The sequence below is a fragment of the Hyaena hyaena genome, unplaced genomic scaffold (genome assembly GCF_003009895.1).
Source record: "Hyaena hyaena isolate Hyena2069 unplaced genomic scaffold, ASM300989v1 scaffold_1897, whole genome shotgun sequence".
NCBI lineage: Eukaryota > Metazoa > Chordata > Mammalia > Carnivora > Hyaenidae > Hyaena > Hyaena hyaena.
The window spans coordinates 42,427-69,577 of NW_024082531.1; the positions used below are offsets into that span (position 1 = coordinate 42,427).

Sequence of the window (27,151 nt, forward strand, 5' to 3'; positions counted from 1 at the left end):
GCCTTTAATAAAATCACTCGCCCCGCCCACCTCACCCTACTTACTCCTGCTCTGCCTCTGAGACAACTTCCATTTCTTCTGTTTCTCTGAAATTTACCATGGTATTTCTAAATCATAGCCTTATACTGATTTTAGCATATTGCAAAAACAGGCACAACTGAGGACTTCTGGTTTCAGTGCCCTTGTGTGAGGCGGTTGGGTATCATCACAGCCTTTCTTATAACATGAAGACACTGTACAAACTGAATCAACTTTTTTTTTTTTCTTAAACCCATTGGAAAACTGAGGTTGCACGGCAAACCGCCATCATGAAAAATAGATTCAGAGTTACAACCAAGACTTGCTTACCTGGAGACTACGCTTCTAGAGCCATAAACGTAGAACACTTAAATGGTAAATTTGCTTAATTGCTTAAACCTGAGCATGGACTGCTAGGACGGTAAGGAGGCATGTACATGTTTGTGGGCTTTACCTCCAGGAAAATACTCCTTCGTCCAGGCAGTGCGGGGCGACGCCTTAAACCCCGGGATCAGAGACAGACGCGTAGAAACTCTGCACTCAGCTCCTGCTGCAGAAGCTGTGCAGCGCCGGGTGCGCGTGGGATCGGTACGTGACGATGCTCTCGGCGCCCAGCAGGAGAGTGAAGCGCGAGGCCGGGACGAGGAAGTGCCGGTACTGCTTCTTCCTGCACAGCCTGCAGCTGCAATCCACCACGCGCAGGTCTGCGGGGGCCCAGACCGCGAAGCGGACCGCGCCGCAGTGGCAGCCGCCTGTGTGGTACACCAGGCCGCGGTACTCGAAGGTGTCCAGCAGGAACTTGGCGGCGCCCTCGCAGCTGAGGCCCCGCCGCTTCCTGAACGTCTCCCAGCGCTCCCGCTGCGCGCCCAGGTCCTTCTCATTAGGGAACTGGGAGGGCGCTGGGGCGGGTTTATCTCAGTGATCTTTGCAGCGGGCTTCGCTGGCCTGCAGGGTTTTTTTTTCAGTAATGTTCTTGGCCGCTTCCAGGTGCCTGACCCGGGCTTGGATGAACTGGCAGTTGTGAGCAGCCAGCGCCTGGACAAGTGGCTTCGCAGGTGAGATAAAGAAGTAAGGGTAAGGGTGAGGGTGGAGGTGGATGACGGGAGAAAAGGGTAGCAGGGATCCTTGGGCCTCTTGGTTGAGAGGCATTCCTTTTCCTTATCCTGCCTGTGTTATCCTCAGCCATAAATGCAAATCTGGTCAAGTTGTCACCATGTAGTGCTGACTGGAGGATGGGGGGATGATTCAGGGCAGTGCACCAGTTAAAGAACTTTGGGGGCTGTCCCCCTTTGTCTCCACTACCATAATTGGCCACTTGTTGAAAATGAGGCCAGGGGCGTCTTGGTGGCTCAGTCGATTTAGCGTTTGACTCTTTATTTCAGCTCAGGTTACTATTCTAGGGTTATGGTCTAGTCAGCCTGGAGCCTGCTTAAGATTCTCTCCCTCTGCCCCTTTCCTGTTCGAGCTTCTTTCTCCTCTCTCTCTTTCTCTCTCTTAAAAAAAAAAAAAAAAAAAAAAAAAGGCCAAAAGACCCTTTCCCTGATCCCCAAATAACTTTACTGAGATAATGCGTTGGCAAGCTGTATCTGTAGCCCCTTCTCCTAAGAATTTTTTTTTTAACATAGTCCATAGATACCTGGAGATTGTCTATATCCTTGCTCCTTTTGTTACACGTACCTGCCCTGTGACCATGGACATGATCCAGCAGTTCTCTGGGTCTCAGTAATTTATGAGAAAAGGGTAATAATATGCTATATTTTGGGTGTAGGGGGAAGTAAATTCAAGAATATATTTGAAGTATTTAATACAGCAGAAAATAATTGTATTTATTATATCTATATTATTTCTAAATGCATTTTCCAATAATTTCCTAAGTTTGAAAAGTTTTCACTGATTTTTAGTTTTCTTCTATGCTAAGATTCAGGAAGTATTCTGGATGGGTAAAAGCCAAAATAACTTGATTATTAAGCATCTCAAGTTCTAGTGTGGTAGGCAAACAGACAAATTACATGGAAGGTTTACCACAAAGAATTGACAGTCTTTTAGGGGTATCATGAGAATGCAAAGGAGAGACATAAAGAAGATGTATACTGGGATTGAGTGAGGATGAGTGGCCGAAGAAAAAACAGGAAACCCAAGAAAGTCATCTCTTTGTATATGTGAAGGAGCTCATCTGTATTTGACAATTCCACTTAACTTTGAGTTCAGGTTCTTGATTCTGTCAGTGCAATTCTGAACAACATCTATGCCTTTCACCTAGAAAATAAATAGCAAGAACAAGGGGCTCTAAGAACACAGACAAGAATTTGGAATTATTACTAAGCTTATTTTTCAAATGAGGGAACTGAGACCGAGATGGTCACAGTTAGTAATATAACTGATATGAATTAGGTAGCTTAACACCCAGAAGAGTGCCCTGTGAGTCAATTCACTACATGGAGAAGAACACAAGGAACACGACCAGGCTCCTCAGCTATGAAGTTTGCAGTGGAGATTCAGGTCCAGGTCTGTGTGACTCCAAATCCCCCTACTTTAAACCCCCTGCCTCATTTATGCTCAGTAAATGGTAGCTCCCCCTACTCTATTTCAGTGACACTGCACAGTGAACAGCTATTTATTAAACACCTGTATAGTGGAGCTAGAGTGAAATAGTAGATGAAAAAGGGGAGGGTAGAGAAGTAGAGGGGGAGGAAAATGGAAGCAATTGTGACTCCAACACCCACTACTATCATTGAGATCAATAGCCACCAAGTGTCCTCCAGACAGGTGGGGCAGACAGAAGTGCTATACTACTCTCAAGGGCTTTACAGGAGTAGTGCCTGAACCCTGCCCATTTTTATAAAACTGATTTTTCTCCAGATGAGTGCCTTGGTTTTCACATGCTTGTTAACAGCACAACATTCACTAAAGGCTGAGTTGGGCCTCATAGTCAAGAAAGGCACTGAGACTGTTTCCTATTGTTGCTGTAGCAAATTACCACAATCTCACGTCTTAAAATAACACAAATTTATTATTATACAGTTCTGGAGGTCAGAAGTCTAAATGGGCTGACTTCCTTTTGGGAGCTCCAGGGTACAACCTGTTCCTTGCCTTTTGCAGTTTCTAAAGTTTGCCTACCCCTTCATCTTCAAAGCCAACAACATAACATCTTCTCTCTCTCCCTCTCTCCCCCCTCCCCCTTTCCCCCTCTCCCCCTACCTCTTTCCCACTTCCTCTCTCTCCCTTCCTTTCCCTCCTTCTCCCTCCCTCTGTCTCCATCTCATTCCCCTGTCCATCAGCATGTCTCCTTCTCTTCACTGGCCAGTCTTCCTAACTTTTTGAAGGATCCTTGTAATTACATTGTTCCCATCTGGATAGTCCAAGATAATCTCATGTCAAGATCATTAACTTAATCACATCTGCAAAGTCCCTTTTGCTATGTAAACTAACATTTACAGGTTCTGGGATTAGGATATGAATATTTGGGGAAAATATTTTTCAGTTTACCATAATTTCCTGTCCCAGGCATTTTCACTCCCAGATTTGCCAAAGATACTTGCATTGTAACAGCCAAACTGAGATCACACCTCACCCTGCCAAGCCTTCCCACAGCCAAACTCTGTTCCACTGGGACAGATGTGACCTATGAATAGGTGAGGGGTTTACCCCAGTGTGATAAATAAGCTGGATAATCCAGGTTGTATCTGAGAGTGGTGGGTTACTTTTCATCTGGATACTTACAAATCCTGACCTACCAAGACATAGAGTTCAAAGGAGAAATATCCAAGGAAGATGTCTCTCATATGTGGGGAGTCCTAATAATTCCTTTCTTGGGTGCCCCCTTCACTTTTATACCTCTTTTTCATCTTTCATTCAAGTCTGAGACATTATTTTCTCTATGAAAACTTCCATGGCTCCACATCAGTACGATATCCTCTATTTCCTCTATCATACTCCTAATACCTGTTACTTATATTTTTAAATGTATTTTAAATTATGACATAGTTTTATTTTCAGAATATTTATTAATTATGTATTATTCCATTTTTGGTAGGTGGTTAACTTGGCTGAAATCAAATGGAAAATTCCATCTCCCCTGTGGTGTAGTAAGTGCACAAATATCAATTCAGGCTTTTTTGGCCCTTCTTTAAAAAAATATTTATTTTTGGCAAATAAAAATTGTGTATATTTAGGGTATACAGTGTATTATTTTGATATATGTATGCATTGTGAAAAGGTTTTCACAATCTAATTAACATACGTATCCCTTACCATAATTACTTTTTGTGCGTGGTTTGGCCACTTAGGGTCTACTCTTTTTTTTAATATTTAAAATTTTTTATTTATTTAATTTTGAAAGAGTGTGAGCAGAGGAGTGAAAGAGAGATGGGGACAGAGAAGCTGAAGCAGGCCCTGAGTGGACAGCAAAGAGCCTAATGTGGGCCTCAAACCCACGAACCCTGAGATAATGACCTAAGCTGAAGGCAGATGCTTAACTGACTGAGCCACCCAGGCACACCCGGGGTCTATTCTCTTAGCAGATTGCAAGTATACAATACATTAGTATTAACTGTAATCACCTTGGTAAACATTAGATCACCATAACTTATTTATCTTATAAGTGAAAGCATGTACCCTTGATCAATATATCCCCCTTCCCCTCACCACCTAGACTCTGGTAACCACCATTCAACAGACTATTATTAGAAGTTCAACTTTTTTTTTTTTAAGATTTCACCTATAAGTGAGATTATGGAATATTTGTCTTTCTGTGTCTGACCTATTTCACTTAACATATAATGTCCTTCAGGTTCATCTATGTTGCCCAAAGTGCATGATTTCCTTCTTTTTAAAGACCGAGTAGGGGTGCCTGGGTGGCTCAATCAGTTAAGCACTTGACTCTTGACTTCAGCTCAGGTTATGATCTCGCAGTTCATGATTTTGAGCCCCACATCGGGCTCTGTGCTGGTAATGCAGAGTCTGCTTGGAATTCTGTCTCCCTCTCTCTCTGTTCCTCCCCTGCTTGTTCTCTCTCTGTCTCTCAAATAAAAATAAACTTAAAAAAATAAAGGCTTAATAATATTCCGTTGTGTCTATGTGCCACATTTTTAAATACATTCATCTCTCAATGGACACAGGTTTTTCTCCAGGTCTTGGCTACTGTGAATAATGCTACAGTGGAAATGGGAGTGAATATATCTATTCAAGATAGTGATTTATTTCTTTTGGATATATACCCAGAAGAGGGATTGCTGGATCGTATAGTAGTCCTATTTTTAATTTTTCAAGGAACCTCTACACTGTGTTCCCTAGTGGCTGAACCAATTTACATTCCCACCAGCCATACACAAGGGTTCACTTTTCTCCACACCCTCACCAATATTTATTTTTTGAGTTTTTTATAATAGCAATTCTAAATTGTGTAAGGTGATATCTCCTTGTGGTTTTCATCTGCATTTCCCTGAAGATTACTGATGTGGAGCACCTTTTTCATGTACCATGGCCTATTTTTATATCTTCTTTGGAAACATGTATATTCAGGTCCTTTGCTCATTTTTAATAGGGTTATATTTTTTGGCTATTGTGTTATATAAGTTCATTATATATTTTGGATATTAGCCCCTTATCAGATATGGTTTGCAAATATTTTCTCCCATTTTATAAGTTACCTTTTCATTTTTTTGATTGTTTACTTTGCTACTCAGAAATATTTTAGTTGGATATAGTCTGACCTGGTTATTTTTGCTTTTGTTGCCTATGCCTTTATTCTCAAATCCAAAAAAAAATCATTATCAAGACTTATGTCAAGGAGCTTACTCCCTATGTTTTCTTCTAGGAGTTTTATGATTTCAGGTCTTACATTTAAATTTTGAATCCATTTTGAGTTGATTTTTGTGTATGATGTAAGATAAGGGACTAATTCCGTTCTTTTGTATGTGGATATCCAGTTTTCTCAGTACCATTTATTGAAGAGACTGTCCTTTCCCCGTTGAGTATTCTTGGCTCCTTTGTCAAATAAATATTAGTTGACCATGTATGTGTGTGTTTATTTTGGGGCTCTTTATTTTGTTTCATTGGTTTATGTACCCAATTTTATACCACTACCATTTGGTTTTGATAACTATGGCTTTGTAATTTAGGTAATATAGTTTTAAGTCAGCAAGCATGAGGCCTCCAGCTTTGTTATTCTTGCTCAAGATTGCTTTAGCTACTTGAGAGCTTTTGCGGTTCTATCCAAATTTGGGGATTATTTTTTTCTGTTTCTGTGAAACATGTCATTGTAGGAATGTTAATTCTTCTAATCCATGAATACCGAATATATTTACATTTATTTGTGTCTTCAGTTTTTAAATCAATGTTTTACAATTTTCAGTATGCAGATCTTTCAGTTACTGGTTAAATTTACTCCTAAGTATTTTATTCTTCTTGATGTTATTGTAAATAGGGTTGTTTATTTAAGGTATTTTGGGGTAGTTCATTGTTAGTGTATAGAAATGAAGGTGAATTTTGTATGTTGATGTTGTATCCTGCAGCTTTTCTGAGTTCATTTATTAGTTTTAACAGGTTTTTTTTTTTTTTTTTTTTTGTAGAATCTTTAGGGATTTCTCTCTGTAAGATTATGCCACCTGTAAATGGGAATAATTTTACTTCTTCCTTTAGGATTTGGATGGCTTTTTTTTTTTTTTCTATATCTTGCCTAACTGCTCTGGCTAGAATTTCTAGCACTATGTTGAGTAGAAGTAGTGAAAGTGGGCACCCTTGTCTTATTCCTGATGTTAGAGGAAAACATTTCAGATATTCCCTATTGAGTATGATGTTATGTATCATATATGCTTTTATTTTGTTGAGGTGCATTCCTTCTATACCTAATTTGAGAAATTTTATCATGAAAGGATGTTGAATTTTGTCAAATGCTTTTTCTGCATCTATTGAGAAGATCATATGATTTTTATGCTTCATTTTGGTAATGTGATGTGTCACAATTATTGATTTGCATATGTAGAAGCATCCTTGTACCCCAAGAATAAGACTGACTTAATCATGTTATGTAATCCTCCTACTGTGCTGTTGAATTTAGTTTTCTAGTATTTTATTGGAGAATTTTACATCTATATTCATCAGGGGTACTGTTCCTTAATTTTCTTTTCTTGTAGTGCCTTGTCTTGCTTTGCTATTAGATAACAAACCGTTGAATTTTTTTAATGTTTGTTTATTTTTGAGAGACAGACTGACCTAGAGACCCCAAATGTGAGTGGGGGATGGGCAGAGAGAGAGAGAGAGAGAGAGAGAGAGAGAGAGGGAGACACAGAATCTGAAGCAGGCTCCAGGCTCTGACCTCTTAGCACAGAGCCCAACAGCCCCAGCTCAAAACTCATGAACTGTGAGACCATGACCTGAGCTGAAGTCAGATGCTTAACTGACTGAGCCACCCAGGTGCCACCCCAAGATAACAAACCCTTTAAAAATGAATTTGAGAATCTTCCCTCTTCTCTTCAATTTTTTGGAAGAGTTTTATAAAGATTGGTATTAATTCTTTCTTTTTTTTTTTTTTTTTAAATTTTTTTTAAATGTTTTATTTATTTCTAGGAGAGAGAGAGAGAGAGACAGCGTGAGCAGGGGAGGGTCAGAGAGAGAGGGAGTTACAGACTCTGAAACAGGCTCCAGGCTCTGAGCTGGCAGTCAGCACAGAGCCCGACGCGGGGCTCGAACCCACGAACCGCGAGATCATGACCTAAGCGAAAGTCGGACGCTTAACCGACTAAGCCACCCAGGCGCCCCTGGTATTAATTCTTTCTTAAATGTTAGGTAGAATTTACCAGTGAATCCAAAATTGCAAATTAAAACTGCAGTGAGATACCATTGTATATCTATTTGAATGGCTAAAATCGCAAATACTGACAATACCAAATGTGGACAAGGATGTAGAAAACCAGGAATTGTCATTCATTACTTTTGAGTATGAGAAGTTATATGACTACTTTGGAAGACAGTCTGGCAGTTCTTTCTAAGCTGTTGATTTTGTATGTACATCCTTGTTTCTGTTGACATTAAATTGAATCTTACTTGAGATATCACAAGGAGATTAAAAGAGTTGTGGTATATAAAATGCCTGGTATACATTTAGAATATCCATCAATGGAACATATAATTATTTACTAGGTACTACTACAAAAGAGCAGACTAATACGTCTTCAACTATAGTCTATAACATTGTTCAGATAAGTTCGTTAGGTCCTTATAACATTCAATTTCACAGATCCCTAAATATGCTATTGTACTAGGAATAATTATTTTTTTCTGTATAGACTTTAGCTCAAAGTCATATCAGAGAATCCTTGATTTCAGGAGTTGATGTGATCATCAGCAGTTAATTATAAAACATTCCCCAATGGGGCGCCTGGGTGGCTTAGTCGGTTAAGCGTCCGACTTTCACTTAGGTCATGATCTCGTGGTTCGTGGGTTCGAGCCCCGCGTCGGGCTCTGTGCTGACTGCCAGCTCAGAGCCTGGAGCCTGTTTCAAAGTCTGTGTCTCCCTCTCTCTCTCTGACCCTCCCCTGTTCACGCTATCTCTCTCTCCTAGAAATAAATAAAAATTTAAAAAAAAAATTCCCCAAGATGATTAAGTTCTCTGGGCCTCAGTTATATCCTATGTAAATCGGTTAAAAATAGTATCTACTTTGTAGAATTATTGTCATAATTAAAAAATATATTGCATTTAAAGTGTTCAGCCTAGTGTGTGGCATTTGGTGAGTTCTCAGTAGTGGAAACTCTCATTATTAAATTTTATTAGTAACATAAATCAGGATCATGACTTCTCTGGTTTGTGCTTTTCAACCTAGTTAATATTTTTAGTGCATCTGGGACATATGGTGAGACATAAATACTCAAGGAATGGCATATGGAAGAATAGAAAAAGTCTCTGCTTTAAAAAATTTATAATCGGGACATCTGGGTGGCTCAGTTGGTTAAGTGTCACTCAGGTCATGGTCTCAATGGTTCATGGGTTTGAGCCCCGTTTCGGGCCCTGTGCTGACAGCTAGCTCAGAGCCTGGAGCCTGCTTCAGATTCTGTGTCTCCCTCTCTCTCTCTGACACTCCCCTGCTCATGCTCTCTCTCTCTCTCTTAGAAATAAATAAAACATTAAAAAATTAAAAAAATATATAATCTAACACAAGAGATTTTTAAAAATTTTCTTAACTTTTAAGAGAGAGAGAGAGAGAGCGAGCGAGCAGGGAAGGAGGAGAGAGGTGGGAGACAGAGGATCTGAAGTGGGCTCTTTCCTGACAGCAGAGAGCCGATGTGGGGCTTGAACTCATGAACTGTGAGATCATGACCTGAGCCAAAGTCAGACACTTAACTGACTGAGCTACCTAGACACCCCATAGTACAAATGATTTTTTTAAAAAGAGTGAAGAATGAGAGGTAAAAGTTGGGGAAATAATTCTTCTTGATATAAGAATACTAATTAATAAACGCAGTACACAATATAATGATTGATTTAGCCAGGATAATCAATGAATGATAAAATCATCGAGTGAAATATTATTAGAGGATAAGATATTAAAGTTAGTAACCCACAGATTACTTAATAATTACTAAGGGAAAAATGCATTTAACTGGAAAGGTAGGTGGTCGCCAGAATAACCTAGATTGTGGTAAACTGACATTATATGCCTTTTGATGTACAGTATTAAATATATAATCCCAATTATTTATTATTTTTGCCAAAAATGTTCAACCAGAATATAATCATGAGGAAAATAAAAAATATAGATTGTGGGATATTCTTTTTTTAAAAAGCTCTTTATTAATTTATTTTGAGAGAGAGTGAACATGAATAGGGGAGAGGCAGAGAGAGAGAAGAAGGAGAGAGAGAATCCCAAACAGGCTCCACACTGTCAGTGCAGAGCCTGATGCTGAGCTCGATCCCACAAACTGAGATCATGACCTGAGCCAAAATCGAGAGTCAAACACTTAACTGACTGAGCCACCCAGGCATCCCATAGATTGTGGGACATTCTAAAGGAAAACTGGCTGGAGTGGTTAAAAGTCCAGTGTCATGAAAAACAAATTTAAAAAAGTTGAGGGATTTGTTTCAGATCTTTAAAAAAAGAAAAGAGAGGCATACATCCAACAAATCAAATGATTGAATCTTATATTGGGGGGAAAGTTTATGAAAGACATTTGGGGAACATTTGAGAAAATTAAAAATATTTATATAATATCATTGAATTCATGTTAAATTTTCTGTTTGCTAACAGTGATCTAGAAGATGTCCTTATTTTCATGAGATAAATGCTGACATATTTAGAAGTGTCATAATATCTGACTATTTCTTTCAAATGGTACAGCATAAAGTTTAGATAAATTATTTATAGATGATAGTTATAAATAAATAAGATAGAATGTGTGCATGCTAATGTGGAAGATTATTAACATTTGTCTTCAGGTACTCATTTTATGTTTTTTTTTAAGATTTTATTTTTAAAATAATATCTACACATGACGTGAGGCTCGAACTCCCAACTCTGAGATCAAGAGTTGCATATTTCACCAGTTGAGCCAGCCAGGTGCCCCTGTGAGTATTCATTTTAGTCTTATTTCAGTTCTTTCAAATTTTCTCGAAGTTTGAAATTTTTCAAAATTAAAAGTTGGAAATACTTAGTTCAGTTGCCTAGTATCAGCTATAATCCAACACAACAGAAAACAATTATCTGGGGTGCCTGGGTGGCTCTGTCGGTTAAGCGTCCAACTTTGGCTCAGGTCATGATCTCATGGTTCGTGGGTTCAAGCCCTGCATCGGGCTCTGGGCTGACAGCTAGCTCAGAGCCTGCAGCCTGTTTCACATTCTGTATCTCCCTCTCTCTCTGACCATCCCCTGCTCACGCTGTCTCTGTCTCTGTCTCTCTCAGAAATAAATAAGAAAACATTAAAAAAATTTTAAAAAGCCAATTATCTACTGGTTTACTAATATTATATTGAAACTTGTGATTTGTTATTAACAACCTCAAAGCAACAAAACATGCCAAGGCAGAAAACAATGCATGAAAAACACCCTCATGTATTGAACTTGGACAAATGTGAATATTAATACTCCAAAAGAAAAAAAATCATTTATAATTTAATAGGTTTCTAAATAAGTATATTTTTTTCCCTTGGGAAAAGGAATTATCCCAAGAAAACAAAATTTAAGGCTTTAGAATATAGTTTTTACACAGTTGTCCCCTAACTGATTTACATATGTCTCCTGAAATCTCAGAATCACAACTAGAGCATTTTTACTCATTGTCCATCTAGTGTTTGGTCAACCCATGCATTAGAAAATTATTCACTTCTTTTTTTAATGTTTTTTATTTGGGGGAGAGAGAGAGAGAGAACACAGAGAGAGAAAGCATGAGAGATGTAATGCCCTTCTTTATCTCTTGTTACAGTCCTAATTTTAAATGTATTTTTTAAATATTTATTTATTTTTGAGAGACAGAGCATGAGCAGGGAAGGGGCAGAGAGACAGGGAGACAGAATCTGAAGCAGGCTCCAGGCTTTGTCTGTCCTAGCTGTCAGCACAGAGCCCAACATTGGGCTTGAACTCACAAACTGTGAGATCATGATCTGAGCACAAGTTGGAACTCAACCGACTGAACCACCCAGGCGCCCCATGAAAATTATTCACTTCTTAATCTGGGTGTACAATGATATACTCAGAACACACACATTACTTAGAGCAATTTTGTGGAGGTAAATAAGACTACCAGTCCTCCACTAGTTGGTTGAAGGCAATATCAAAGAATGTTACTCATTTACCCACATTTCCTCACTAGTTGGACAAATATTTATGATTCCTCGGATCAAATACCTCAGTTACCACAGTATCAAGTTTCCTTCACTCATGCAGCTTCTGAAGACAAGGTAAAGACATTAGAGGAAAATAGTGAATAGTGAATCCAAAAGGCAGGCAATAAGTCAAACCTTCAGTTTGCCAGATGGATTTCCCTGAATTCATATTTCCCAAAATTTGTAGCATGTCCCTCTATCTAGGTCAGAGGTTCATGAGGCTTTTTTATGGGGTTAGAGAGGTCAAAATTATTTTTATAATCATATTAAAAGTTAGTTGCCTTTTCCACTCTTATTCACTCTCTAATGCATAGCAGATTTTTTCCAGAGATGACAAGACCCATGTTTAAATCATCACTCTGACATTTAATGGAATGTGTATTTGTATATTCTTGTATTTGAAAAAATTCTCAGTTTTGATTTACAATATAATAAATGTCAATTGATATGACTCACATAAGCTGAAGCACTTTTAACATCCTCAGAAATTTTTTAAGAGTGTGAGAGGTTTTTGAGACCACAATTTTACAATTCATTACTCTAGTTCATTCATTAAAAAAATTATTGAAAGTACATAATTTACCATGTATCAGGCTCTGTGACGTATGATGGAAATGTAAAGATATCTCAGAGTAACCATTTATAAAAACCCACTATGTAGTACATACTGTTTGTTAGGATGTTTATGTATCTTACTCAAATTAAAACTCCCGACACATCTTCAAAATAAGTATGGTCATCTTCATTTTACAAGTGAGGAGAGCAAGTCTTTTTATTTATTTATTTTTAAATATTTTTTAAATTTATTTCTAGGAGAGAGAGAGAGAGAGAGAGAGAGACAGCGTGAGCAGGGGAGGGTCAGAGAGAGAGGGAGTCACAGACTCTGAAACAGGCTCCAGGCTCTGAGCTGGCAGTCAGCACAGAGCCCGACGCGGGGCTCGAACCCACGAACCGCGAGATCATGACCCAAGCGAAAGTCGGATGCCCCCTTAACGGAATAAGTCTTAAAGACTTGTGTGGGCGCCTGGGTGGCTTAGTCGGTTGAGCGTCCGAATTTTGCTTGGGTCATGATCTCGCGGTTCGTGGGTTCGAGCCCCGCGTCGGGCTCTGTGCTGACTGCCAGCTCAGAGCCTGGAGCCTGTTTCAGAGTCTGTGACTCCCTCTCTCTCTGACCCTCCCCTGCTCACGCTGTCTCTCTCTCTCTCTCTCTCTCCTAGAAATAAATAAAAAATATTTTTAAAAATTAAAAAAAAAAAGACTAAGTCTAAAACCCAGTCCTATCAGACTAGAAAGCCAGCATAAATTCCACTTCATATATGATGCAGGATATTCAGTCCTCCTTCACTTTTGTTCCTTCTCAACGTAGCTGAAAAGCCAGCAAAATGAGCCCATCTACCTGAGATAAAATTTTAGGATGAAAGAAAAAATGTAGGATGAAAACTATATTGACATTTTAGTAACACTATCTGTAAACATGTGTAATTTTCTGTTTGACCAATACTTTCTCTCAGGGGGCACTTGGTTAGGATTCCTAACCACAGCAACTCAATTTCTGTAGAAAGCAGGTATTATCACCTATGCTGTGTAATTGTTAGAAGAAATGAAATAATGTTAGTATCAATTGCCATAAACTAATATTAATAACCAACACGTACTGAGTTTATTTAACTGCTTGTCCTAAGGTATGTACATAAAAATTTGTTTTTACTGTTTATTTAGTTTTGAGATAGACACAGATCATAAGCAGGGGAGGAGCAGAGAGAGAGAGAGAGAGAGAGAGAGAGAGAATCTGAAGCAGGCTCCAGGTTCTTTTAGCCATCAGCACAGAGCCTGACATGGGCTCAAAATCACGAACCATGAGATTGTGACCTGAGCCGAAGTTGGATGCTTAACTAACTGAGCCACCCTCATGCCGTGAGGTATGTACATTTTAAGAGCTAATCCTTATTCCCTGCTTATATTGAGTCAGACACAGTTCTTAAGCACTTAATCATGTCATCTTTTCAAGGCAGCTCCAAAATATGGCAACCATTATTATCTAATTTATGAGTGAAGAGAATGAGTTACAGAGACGTTCAAAAAATATCCCAGAGTCACACTGAAATTTGGCAATGAAGCTGATGTGTACTCAGAGCATGCTCTGTGAGTCAGTTAACTACATGGAGGAGGACAGAGAAGTTGGCCAGGCCCCTTAGCTTTAAAGTCAGGGGTGGAGATTCAAGTCCTGGTCTGTATGACTTTAAATCCCTCTACTCTTAAACTATCCCCAACCTGTTTTTCTTCTGCCATATTAGATGCTCAGTAAACAGCAACTCCTTCTCCTAGCCTACCTCCCTGGAATTATCTAGTGAGAAGTTATTTATTATGTACCCACTGTGTGCCAGTCTGTGTGCACTGTGGTAAGAGAGAGGAATCTAGACTTTAGAAAGAGCGACAGAAACACTTTGTATTGTATTTGTCTATTTGGGCCGCCATAACAAAATACCACAGCCTGGGGGGCTTAAACAACAGCAAAATTGTTTTCACTGTTCTGGAGGCTAGATGTCTAAGATCAATGTGTTGGCAAGCTTTGTTTTGTTTTGTTTTATTTTGTTTTGTTTCTGAGGCCTCTCTCCTTGGATGGCACATGGGTGCCTTCTTGCTGTGTCCTCACGTCTTTCCCCTGTATATCCAAATTCTCTCTTCTAGGGATACAAGTCAGATTGGATTAGGGCCCACCTTGATGGCCTTATTTTAACTTAGTCACTTCTTTAAAGGCTTTTATTTGAATACAGTTGCATTTAAGGTACTGAGGCTCTGACATATGAATTCTGGGGTGACAAGATTCAGCCCATAGCAAATGTAACATAGAATTTTTAAAATAAGCTCTTTCCCTTAAGGTAAGGTTGACTTCAGATCTCAAATAGGATGAAATAAGGAAACAGATATTTGGAAGACACCTCTCAGGAATTCTGAATATGCTGGTACAATTTTGGGTGACTTCAAAACAGACAGTTTTGTGACACAATAATCAGTAGCTCAGAAATACCTTATTTAATGAATACTTACTATGTGCCAATAATTGTTTAAATATTTATACATATACACACATATAAATGTATGTGTAAAGGTATAAAAGGACATGTGTGTAAATGTGTGTGTGTGTATAATTTAATATTCAGTATACATCTGAGACCAGTAAGTACTGGTCTTATTTGCATTTTAATTTTTAAATGTTTATTTTTTTATTTTTTAATCTTTATTTTTGAGAGAGAGAGACAGAGAGTGAGTACGAGCATGGGAGGAACAGAGAGAGGGAGACACAGAATCTGAAGCAGGCTGACAGCTCAGAGCCTGACACAGGGCTCAAACTCATGAACCGCAAATCCGTGACCTGAGCTGAAGTCGGATGCTCAACCGACTGAGGCACCCAGGTGCCCCATTAGACACGAGGAATCATAGATATAGAGAAGTGTAATCAAATCACCCAAGGTTATTTATCAAAAAAATAGTGGAGCCTAGAGTCAAACCTATATGATATTCTGAATCCACAGTCAAATCTTTTACTATGTTACTTTCCTTACAATGAAAAAAAATCAGTCTCTCTCTCTGTCCATGTCTGTCTCTCTCTCTCTGTCCCCTTTCAGGAACAAGGAATTCCATTATCATTATCAAGTCACACAGTTATTCTCCTGTCACTCCATTTAAGAAAAAAAAAAAACAGGGGCGCCTGGGTGGCTTAGTCGGTTGAGCGTCTGACTTTCGCTTAGGTCATGATCTCGCGGTTCGTGGGTTCGAGCCCCGCGTCGGGCTCTGTGCTGACTGCCAGCTCAGAGCCTGGAGCCTGTTTCAGTCTGTGACTCCCTCTCTCTCTGACCCTCCCCTGCTCACGCTGTCTCTCTCTCTCTCTCTCCTAGAAATAAATAAAAACATTTAAAAAAAAAAGAAAAAAAAAACATGCTTTACAGAGATTGTGTAACAAATCGTCATTAGAAGCAATTCAACTCTATCAAGTAAGCCATGTAAGTACAAAATGAATTCGTTTGAATAAGTGAATAATTATTGTATGATATCTGCTTTGTACTGAGTTAGGTATTAGCAGTGTAAGAGCATGCTAAATCTTGCTCTCTGTATTCAAAGATCCTATAGTCCAGTTGGAAGGATGGTTAATATCTACCTTGTACACAGGTAAAACTGAGAGCAGTTTGGTGTAGGATGAATGGCATGGACCCTGGAGTCAGATATATCTTTACCTACCTTGTATTACTTTGAGACTCAAAGCAAGTCCCTCTATTTTTCTTATCCAGTATGTTCATCTGCAATTTAGGAATGATAAAATATGCATTTAATAGCTGTCACAAGCATCAGATGGTTTATAGCACACATCATATGTACGGAAGATGCTCTGTGCTGGCACACCAACAAACTTGTATTTGGGCCACATAAGTAAGTTTCAAACAGTTTGACCTGGAGCTAGGTAGAATGCCCTGTTGTTCTCCAGGAACATGAAAAGACAGGCTGGTTTCTGAGATGCTGCTACAAGGCCATTTCTTACCATTTTCCTTGTTACTTCTCTGGTTCTGATACTTTTAATCTTGATTCCTCCATGCCCACTGACCTTAATGTACAGCTGAAAGCTATAGAATAGCCCAGTACGTAGCTGCAATATGGAAATGACTCCTAAGAAACAGAGTTCCACACCACTGATAACTTTCATCTGGCTAATTTGCTTTGATATCATCCTGTGGAACAAGAGAAGTGGGACGTGACACCATGTTTATATTACTTTTCCTGTCTCTTTAAGTAATAAACTGAATCTATCTAGGTTTGTTGTTACTTACTGACCGAATCTGTCCGCTTGTTTGACAGTAAGCTTTCAGTAAATGTTAGCTACTACTGTGGTGCCTGGGTGGCTCAGTCGGTTAAGCATCCAGCTCTTGACTTTGGCTCAGGTCACAATCTCATGGTTCGTGAGTTCAGTTCAAGCCTCACATCAGACTGTCTTCTGTCAGTGGAGAGCCTGGTTCAGATCCTCTGTCCCTCTCTCTCTCTGCCCCTCCCCCACTTGTACTCTCTCAAAAATAAACATTTTTAAAAATCTTAATTACTACTTCTATCATACATCATTTGAGCATTAGGGATTAGCATAGCCCAGGTATACAGTCAATAAATGGATTTATCATGTATGTACATTTTTTATTCACAAGGAAAAATGTGAAATAATAAATGCCATAATTTCAGACAGAATATACAGAATTCCAGTGCTCTTGATGCAGATTTGATCTTTTTCTGAGGATATGATGATCCAGCCCTGAGGAATATGCAGATTCTGGCATTGTATGGAATGTTTAGAGTCTAGCTATTGGGGTCATAAATAATCTGGGTACATGATAATACTAGTCATACAAAATCCCTCTTTACTGTACCAGATACTATTTTGAGTAGTTAACACATACCATCTATTTTGATCCTTACAAAAATCTAGAACACATATGCTATTATTGTGCCCATTTGACAGATTAAAAATCATAGGACCCCAGGTTCACTAACTTGTCTGGAACTACACAGCAAGTAAATGGTAAAATTGGAATTAAAACCCAAGATGTATGGGGGCATTTGGGTGGCCCAGTCGGTTAAGTGCTGGATTTCAGCTCAGGTCATGATCTCACGGTTCATGGGTTTGAGCCCTGCATCGGGCTCTGTGCTGACAGCACAGAGCCTGGAGCCTGCTTCAGATTCTGTGTCTCCTTCTCTCTCTCTCTCTCTCTCTCTCTCTCTCTCTCTGCCCTTCCCCTGCTCCCACTATGTTTCTCTCTCTCAAAAAAAGTAAACATTAAATTAAAAAAAAAAAAAGAAACCCAGGATGTCTGACTTCTAGGCTAAGCTCAACTTGTTATGAGATCATAAAAATCATAAAATTGCTTAGAGCCTCAATTTCAATGTCCATAAAATGAGAAGAAACATAGGAGTTTCCACATAGGAAAACTGTTTTTAAAATATTTTCTTAAAGGGGTGCCTGGGTGGCTCAGTTGTTTGAGCATCTGACTCTTGACTTTGGCTCAGATCCTGATCTCACAGTTTTTGAGACTGACCACCAGGTCGAGCGCTGCGCTGACAGTGTGGAGCCTACTTGGGATTCTCTCTCCTCCTCTCCCTATCCCTCCCCTGATATCACACGTGCATGTGTGCATTCTCTCTCAAATAAAACTTTAACAACATTATTAAAGAACAGAGCTTAATGGCTGACATGATAAGCACTCAAGAAATAGTTGCTTAAAATTTTTAAATCGTGGCAACATATAAAATTTATTATCTTAAAACAATTTTAGGGGCGCCTGGGTGGCTTAGTCGGTTAAGCGTCCGACTTTCGCTTAGGTCATGATCTTGCAGTTCGTGGGTTCGGGCCCCGCGTCGGGCTCTGTGCTGACTGCCAGCTCAGATCCTGGAGCCTGTTTCAGTCTGTGACTCCCTCTCTCTCTGACCCTCCCCTGCTCACGCTGTCTCTCTCTCTCTCTCTCTCCTAGAAATAAAAACATTAAAAAAAAATAAAAAAAAGAACTTTAAAACAATTTTAGGTACATAACTCCGCAGTGTTAAGTATATTCATACTGTTGTGCCAAAAAGCCACAGAACTTTTTCATCTTGCAAAATGGAAACTCTAACCAAAGAACAACAACAACTCATTGCCCCCTCCCCAAGCCCTTGACAAACATTCCACTTTCTGCTTAAGAGTTTGAGTGCCCTAGATATATAAGGGAAATCATATAGTATTTGTCTTTTTGTGGCTGGCTTACATCACTTAGGATAATGTTTTCAATGTTCGTTCATGTTGTACCATAAGTCAAGATTTATGTCCTGTCTAGGGATGAATAATATTACCTTGTATGTATGTACCACAATATCTTTATACATTTATCCATCAATGGACACTTGGATTGCTTTCACCTGTTGGCTATTGTGAATAAAGCTGCTATGAACATGGGTATACAAATTTCTCTTCAAGGGCCGCCTGAGAAGCTCAGTTGGTTAGGCTTCCGACTTTGGCTCAGGTTATGATCTGACAGCTTGTGAGTTTGAGTCCCGCATCGGGTTATGTGCTGACAGTTCAAAGCCAGGAGCCTGCTGCAGATTCTGTGTCACCCTCTCTACACTTGCGTTCTGTCTTTCTCTCTCTCAAGAAAAAAAAACAAAAAAAACCCCACACCATTAAAAAGTTATCTCTTCAAGACCCTTCTTTTAATATTTTTGGATATAGCCAGAAATTGAACTTCAAGATTATATGGTAAGTGTAATTCTAATTTTTTCATGAACCATCTTACTGTTTTCCACAGTGGCTGCACCATTTCACTTTCCCACAAACAGTGCAGAGAATTTATAATTTCTTCACATCCTTGAAAACACTTATTATTTTTTGTTTTTTGGGAGGTTCTTTGTTATTTTTTTTAAGGATAGCCATCCTATGGGTATGAGGTGATATCATTGTGGTTTTGATTTGAACTCCATAATGATTAGAGTTATTGAGCATCTTTTCATATGTTCATTGACCATATGTATATAATTTTTGTAAAAATGTCTATTCAAGTCTTTTGCCTATATTTAAAATTGGATTTTGGGTTTTTTAAAAAATAGTTTATGCTCAAGTTGGTTTCCATATAACACCCAGTGCTCATCCCCACAAGGGCCTCCTCCATGCCCATCACCCCCCTTCCCCTCTCCCCCACTCCCATAAGCCCTTAGTTTGTCCTCAACATTCAAGAGTCTCTCATGGTTTTGCTCCCTCCCGTTCCGTCACTATTTTTTCTTCTCCTGCTCCAACATGGTCCTCTGTTAAGTTTCTCCTGTTCCACTTAGATGTGAAAACATATGGTATCTGTCTTTCTCTCCCTGACTTATTTCACTCAGCATAACACCCTTGAGTTCTATCCACGTTGCTACAAATGGTAAGATTTTATTCTTTCTCATTGCAATGTAGTATTCCATTGTATAGATAAACCACATCTTCTTGATCCATTTGTCCGTTGATGGACACTTAGGCTCTTTCCATGTTTTGGCTATTGTTGAGAGTGCTGCTATGAACATTGGGGTACATGTGCCCCTATGCATCAGCACTGTTGTATCCCTTGGATAAATTCCTAGCAGTGCTATTGCAGGGTCATAGGGGAGTTCTATTGTTAATTTTTTGAGGAAATTCCACACTGTTTTCCAGAGGGGCTGCATCAGTCTACATTCCGACCAACAGTGTAGGAGGGTGCCCATTTCTCCACATCCTCGCCAGCATCTAGAGTCTCCTGATTTGTTCATTTTCACCACTCTGACCAGCCGTGAGTTTGTATCTCAGTGTGGTTTTGATTTGTATTTCCCTGATGAGGAGGGATGCTGACAATCGTTTCATGAGTCTGTTGGCCATCTGGATGTCCTCTTTGGAGAAGTGTCTGCTCATGACTTCTGCCCATTTCATCACTGGGTTATTTGTTTTTCAGATGTGGAGTTTGGTGATTTCCATATAGATTTTGGATACTAGCCCTTTATCTGATATGTCATTTGCAACTATCTTTTCCCATTCCGTCGGTTGCCTATTAGTTTTATGGATTGTTTCCTTTGCCGTGCAGAAGCTTTTAATCTTGATGAGGTCCCAATAGTTCATTTTTGCTCTTGATTCCTTTCCCTTTGGGGATGTGTCAGGTAAGAAATTGCTGTGGTTGAGGTCAAGGAAGTTGTTTCCTGCTTTCTCTTCTAGGGTTTTGATGGTTTCCTGTCTCACATTCTGGTACTGTATCCATTTTGAGTTTATTTTTGTGTATGGTGTGAGAAAGTGATCTGGTTTCATTCTTCTGCATGTTGCTGTCCAGTTCTCCCAGCACCATCTGTAAAAGAGGCTGTCTTTTTCCATTGGATACTCTTTCCTGCTTTGTCAAATATTCCTTGGCATTACATTTGTGGGTCCAATTCTGACCTCTCTATTTTATTCCATTGGTCTATGTGTCTGTTTTTGTGGCAATACCATATTGTCTTGATGATTACAGCTTTGTAGTAGAGGCTAAAGTCTGGGATTGTGATGCTTCCTGTTTTGGTTTTATTCTTCAATATTATTTGTCTATTCGGGGTCTTTTGTGTTTCCATACAACTTTTAGGATAGTTTGTTCTAGTTTTGAGAAGAATGTTGGTGTAATTTTGGTTGAGATTGCATTGAATGTGTAGATTACTTTGAGTAATAATGACATTTTAATAATATTTATTTTTCTGATCCATGGGCATGGAGTATTTTTCCATTTCTTAGTGTCTTATTCAATTTCCTTCATAAGTTTTCTATAGTTTTCATCATACACATCTCTTATATCTTTGGTTAGGTTTATTCCTAGGTATTTTATGTTTTTTTGTGCAAATGTGAATGTGATCAGTTTCTTGATTTCTCTTCATGTTGCTTCATTTTTGGTGTATAAAAATGCAACTGATTTCTGTACGTTGATATTGTACCTTGCAACTTGCTGAACTCATGGATCAGTTCTGTTAGGCTTCTGGTGGAGTCTGTCGGGTTTTCTATGTAGAGTATCATGTCGTCTGCGAAAAGTGAAAGTTTGACTTCTTCTTTGCCAATTCTGATGCCTTGTATTTCCTTTTGTTGACTGATTGCTGGTGCTAAAACTTCCAGCGCTGTGTTAAACAACGGTGGTGAGAGTGGATATCCTTGTCGTGTTCCTGATCTCAAGGGGAAAGCTCTCCATTTTCCCCCACTGAGGATGATGTTAGCTGAGTGCTTCTCATAAATGGCTTTTAAGATGTTTATGTAATTTCCTTCTATCCTGACTTTCTTGAGGGTCTTTATTAAGAAGTGATGCTGTATTTTCTCAAATGCTTTTTGTGCATCTATTGACAGGATCATATGTTTTTTTATCTTTTCTTTTGTTAATATGATGTATCACATTGGTGATTTGTAAAAATTGAACCAGCCTTGTAACCCAGGAATGAATCCCACTTGATCTTGGTGGATAATTCTTTTTATGTGCTGTTGCATTCGATTTGCAAGTATCTTGTTGAAGATTTTTGCATCTGTATTCATCAAGGATATTGGCCTGTAGTTGTCTGGTTTTTGTGTTTTTGTTTTTTGTTTGTTTGTTTTGTGGGTCTCTGTCTGGCTTGGGAATCAAAGTGATGCTGGCTTCATAAAATGAATCCAGAAGTTTTCCTTCCATTTCTATTTTTTGGAATAGCTTGAGAAGAATGGGTATTAACTGTTTTCAATGTCTGGTAGAATTCCCCAGGGAAGCCATCTGGCCCAGGGCTCTTATTTGTTGGGAGATTTTTGATAACTGATTCAATTTCATCACTAGTTATGGGTCTGTTCAGATTTTCTATCTCTTCCCCTGTGAATTTTGGTATTGAGTGTGTGTTTAGGAATTTGTCCATTTCTTCTAAGTTGTCCACTTTGTTGGCATATAATTTTTCATACTATTCCTTGATAATTGCTTTTATTTCTGCGGGGTTGGTGGTAATAAATCTATTTTCATTAAGGATTTTCTCTATTTGGGTGCTCTCTCTTTTCTTTTTGATAAACCTGGCTAGAGGTTTATCAATTTTGTTTATTTTTTCAAAAAACCACAGGACACCTGGGTGGCCTAGTCGGTTAAGCGTCCGACTTTGGCTCAGGTCATGATCTCACAGTCTGTGGGTTCAAGCCCCGCGTCAGGCTCTGTGCTGACAGCTCAGAGCCTGGAGCCTGCTTCAGATTCTGTGTCTCCCTCCCTCTCTCTCCCTTTGCCCCTCCCCTGCTCGCTCTCTGTACCTCTCTGAAAATAAAATAAAGACATTAAAAAAACAGTTAAATAAAAACAGCCAACTCTTAGTTTCATTGATCTGTTCCACTGTGTTTTTGGATTCTATATTGTTTGTTTCTGCCCTCATTTTTATTATTTCTCTTCTACTGGGTTTGGGGTGCTCTTGTTGCTCTTCTTCTTGTTCCTTTAGTTGCGCTGTTAGATTTTCCATTTGCACTTTTTCTAATTTCTTGAAATAGGCCTGAAGACTAGAATGTACTTTCCTCTTGGGACTGCCTTTGCCGCATCCTATAGAGTTTGAATTGTTGTATTCTCATTTTCATTTGTTTCCATATATTTTGTAATTCCTTCCTTAATTGCCTGATTGGCACATTCATTCTTTAGTAAGGTGTTCTTTATCCTCCATGTTTTTGGTGGTTTTCCAGACTTCTTCCTGTGATTGATTTCAAGTTTCATAGCACTGTGATATGAAAGTGTGTATGATATTATCTCAATTCTTTTATATTTATGGAGGGCTGCTTTATGTCCCAGTATGTGATCTATCTTTGAGAATGTGCCATGTGCACTTGAGAAGAAAGTGAATTCCATGGCCTCAGGATGTAGAGTTCTAAATATATCTGTCAAATCAATCTGGCCCGATGTGTCTTTCAAGTCCATTGTTTCTTTAGTGATTTTCTGTCTAGTTGAAATATCCATTGCTGTAAGTAGAGTATTAAAGTCCCCTGTTATTAGCACATTCTTACCCATAAAATTGCTTCTGTTTGTGATTAATTGTTTTATGTATTTAGGTGCTCCCACACTCGGTGCTTAGACGTTTATAATTGTTAGCTCTTCCTGATGGATAAAACCTGTAATTCTTATATAATGCCCTTCTAAATCACTTGTTACTGCCTTTATTTAAAGTCTAGTTTGTCGGATATAAGTATAACTACTCCAGCTTTCTTTTGTTTTCCCGTAGCTGACATCTTTCTCCATCCCCTTATTTTCAATCTGAAGGTGTTCTTGGGTCTAAAATGTTTTCTTGTAGACACCAAATGGATGGATTTTGTTTGTTTTTTTTTTTTAATCCATTCTGCTACCCTTTGTCTTTTGATTGGAGCATTAAGTCCTTTAACATTCAGTGTTATTTTTGAAAAATATGGGTTTAGAGTCATTGTGTCCTTTGTAGGATTCATGCTTGTGGTGGTGTCTCTGGTACCTTGTGTTCCATGCAACATTTCCCTCATAGCGTACCCCTCAGGATTTTTTGTAGGGCTGGTTTAGTAGTGATGAATTCTTTCAATTTTTGTTTATTTGGGAAAACCTTTATCTCTCCTATTCTGACAGACTTGCTGGATACAGGATTCTTGTTGCATATTTTTTCTGTTCATCACATTGAAGATTTCCTGTCATTCCTTTCTGGCCTGCCAAGGTTCAGTAGATAGGTCTGTCACCACTCTGATAGGTTTCCCTTTGTATGTTAGGGACCTTTTCTCCCTATCTGCTTTCAGAACTCTCTCTTTGTCCTTATATTTTGCCAGTTTCACTATGATCTATCATGCAGAAGACTGATTCAAGTTACATCTGAGGGGAGTTCTCTGTGCCTCTTGGATTTCAATGTCTGTTTCCTTCCCCACATTGGGAAAGTTCTCTGCTATAATTTGTTCAAGGTCTCCTTCAGCGCTTTTCCCTCTCCCTTCCTCTTCTGTAATTCCTATGATACAGATATTGTTCTGTTTGATTGTATCGCTGAGCTCTTGAACTCTCCTTTCATGTTCCTGGATCAGTTTATCTCTCTCTTTCTCAGTTTCCTCTTTTTCTATAATTGTGTCTTCTAATTCATGTCTTCTCCTCTCTGCTTCTTCAATCAGTGCATTGGATGCCTCCATTTTTTTTTTGCATCTCATTTATAGCATTTTAAAATTCATCACAATTATTTTTAAGCTCCATAGTGTTTGTAGCCATAGTTTCTCTGATGTTCTCCATGCCTTTTTCAAGCCCAGTGATTAATTTTATGACTATTATTCAAAATTCCTGTTCAGTTATGCTGCTTATATCTGTTTTGAGCAGTTCTTTAGGTGCCATTTCTTCCTGGAATTTCTTTGGAGGAGTGTTTTTCTGTTTTGTCATTTTGGTTAGCTTTCTATCTCTTGTTAGTTTTAAAAGCTTGTTATGCACTCTGCACCTGCGAGTGCTGCTGTACCAAAGGAGGCTCTTTGACTGTCCATGGCCTGTCCATTCAGGAAGTGTTCTTTGAATTGTGTCTCTTGGTTTCTCTTGTTGAGACCTTGATTATTTTATTTCCCTACTTGTAGTGGTATTTGGGACTCTCCACCATGTGTACTTTGGCTTGTTTCTTGAGGTAGCTGCTATAAGGTTTTCTCAGCCGACTCTTTCTCTTTTTCCTCTCAAACTCCTGAATTCTGTAAGGGTTCCTATGGCTTTAGGCCTTCTCCGTTTGAGATATGGGGGTGAGTGAAATGTACAGAGCTCCCTACCTCCGCCATCTTGCCTCCCTCCCCACAGGATGTCTTTCCATTTGTTTGTGTCTTTGATTTCTTTCAACAAAGTCTAATAGTTTTCGTTGTACAGATCTTACATGTCCTTGTTTAAATTTATTCCTAAGTATCTTATTGTCTTTGATGCTGTAGTGAATGGGATAATTTCTTTGCTTTTTCAGATGTTTCATTATTAGTGTATAGAAATACAACTGATTTATGTGTGTTGATTTTATATCCTGCAACTTATTGAATTTATTGATTAATTCCAATAGTCTTTGGTTGTGTCTTTTGAATTTTTACATACAAAATCTTATCGTTTGCAAATAATGAAAAATTTACTTATTCCTTTCTGATTCAGATGTCTTTTGTTTCTGTCTTCCTAATTGCTTTAACTAGGACTTTCAGTACTATATTGAATAAGATTGGTGGGAGTGGGCATTCTTGTCTTGATTACCATTGAGTACAATGTTAGTTGTGGGTTTGTTATATATGGTGTTTATTATGTTAAACGTATATTCTTTTTATACCCAATATGTTGTGAATTTTTATCATGAAAGGATGTATTTTTTTCAAATGATTTTTTTCCTCTATTGAGATGATTATGTGATTTATCTTTTTCTTTTAATTTAGTGTATTACATTTATTGATATATGTATATCAAAACATTCTTCCATCCCCAGGATAAATCCTACTTTGCCATAGTGTATAATCCTTTTAGTACGTTCTTGAATTTGGTTTGCTAATACTTCCTTGGGAATTTTTGAATATATATTCATCAGGGATGTTGACCTATAGGTTTTTTTTTTAATCTCTTATGGTGTCCTTATCTGGCTTTGATATTAGAGTAATGTTGGCCTTGTAGAATAAGTTTGGAAGTATTCGCTCCTCTTCAAATTTTTTGAAGAGTTTGAGAATGATTGGCATTAATTTTTCTTTAAATATTTGGTAGAATTTTCCAGTAAAGACATCTCATCCTCGGGTTTTCTCTTTTGGAAAGTTTTGATTACTGATTCAATATTTTTATTCACCATTGCCCTATTCTGATTTTCTATTTCTTACTGAATCAGTCTTGGTATGTTATGTATTGGTAAAAATGTATCCATTTCTTCTAGGTAATCTGATTGTTGGCATGTAACTATAGGTAGCAGTCTCTTAGTATACTGTGTATTTCTGTTTTATCAGTTGTAATGTGACCTCTTTCATTTCTAATTTTATTTATTTGAATTTTCTCTCTTTCTTAGTCTAGCTAAAGGTTTGTCAATTGTGTTCATCTTTTAAAAAACAGTTTAGTTTTTTTAAACCTTTCTATTGCTTTTCTGATCTCTATTTTCACTATAATCTTTATTCTTGCCTTCCTTCTGTGAACTTTGGGCTTAATTTGTTCTTCCCTTTATTGTTCCTTGAGGTGGAACATTAGGTTCTTTATATGAGATCTTTCTAATTTCTCAATATATGCCTTTATATCTATAATCTTCCCTCTCAGAACTGCTTTTATAGCATCCAATAGGTTTTGTTATGTTGGTTTTCCATTTTCATTTGTTTCGAGATATATTTTATTTCCTTTTTGATTTTTTGTTTGACTCATTGATTGTTCACAAGTCTGTTATTTAGATTCCACATACTTGTAGATTTTTCAGCTTTCCTCTTGTAGATTTCTAGTTTCATGCCATTGTGATCAGAAAAGATAGTTGATATAATTTCAATTTTTATAAACTTGCTAAGATTTGCTTTGTCTCCTATCATATGATCTGTCCTGGAGAATGTTCCAGTATGCTTGAGTAGAATGTGTATTCTGATGCTCTTGGATGGAATAGTCTATATATGTCTGTCACATCGATTTGGTCTACAGCATGTTTTAAGTACAGCGTTTTTTTTGATTTCCTCTTCTGGATGATCTATCCATTGCTGAAAGTGAGGTATTGAAGTCTCCAGTTATTATATCATTGTGTATTTCTCCTTTCAGATCTATTATTATTTGCTTAATATATTTGGGTGTTCCAAAGCTGGATGCATATATTTATGATTGTTATATCTTTTTGACATATAGACCACTTAATGATTATATAATAACCTTTGTCTCTTGTTACCATT

At 38.3% G+C, this 27,151-nt stretch overlaps 1 pseudogene; it reads right to left on the reverse strand.

Annotated features, from left to right (window-relative positions):
- Positions 1-468: 468 nt before the first annotated feature.
- LOC120226912 overlaps positions 469-27,151 on the reverse strand; it is a 29,201-nt pseudogene continuing 2,518 nt past the window's right edge.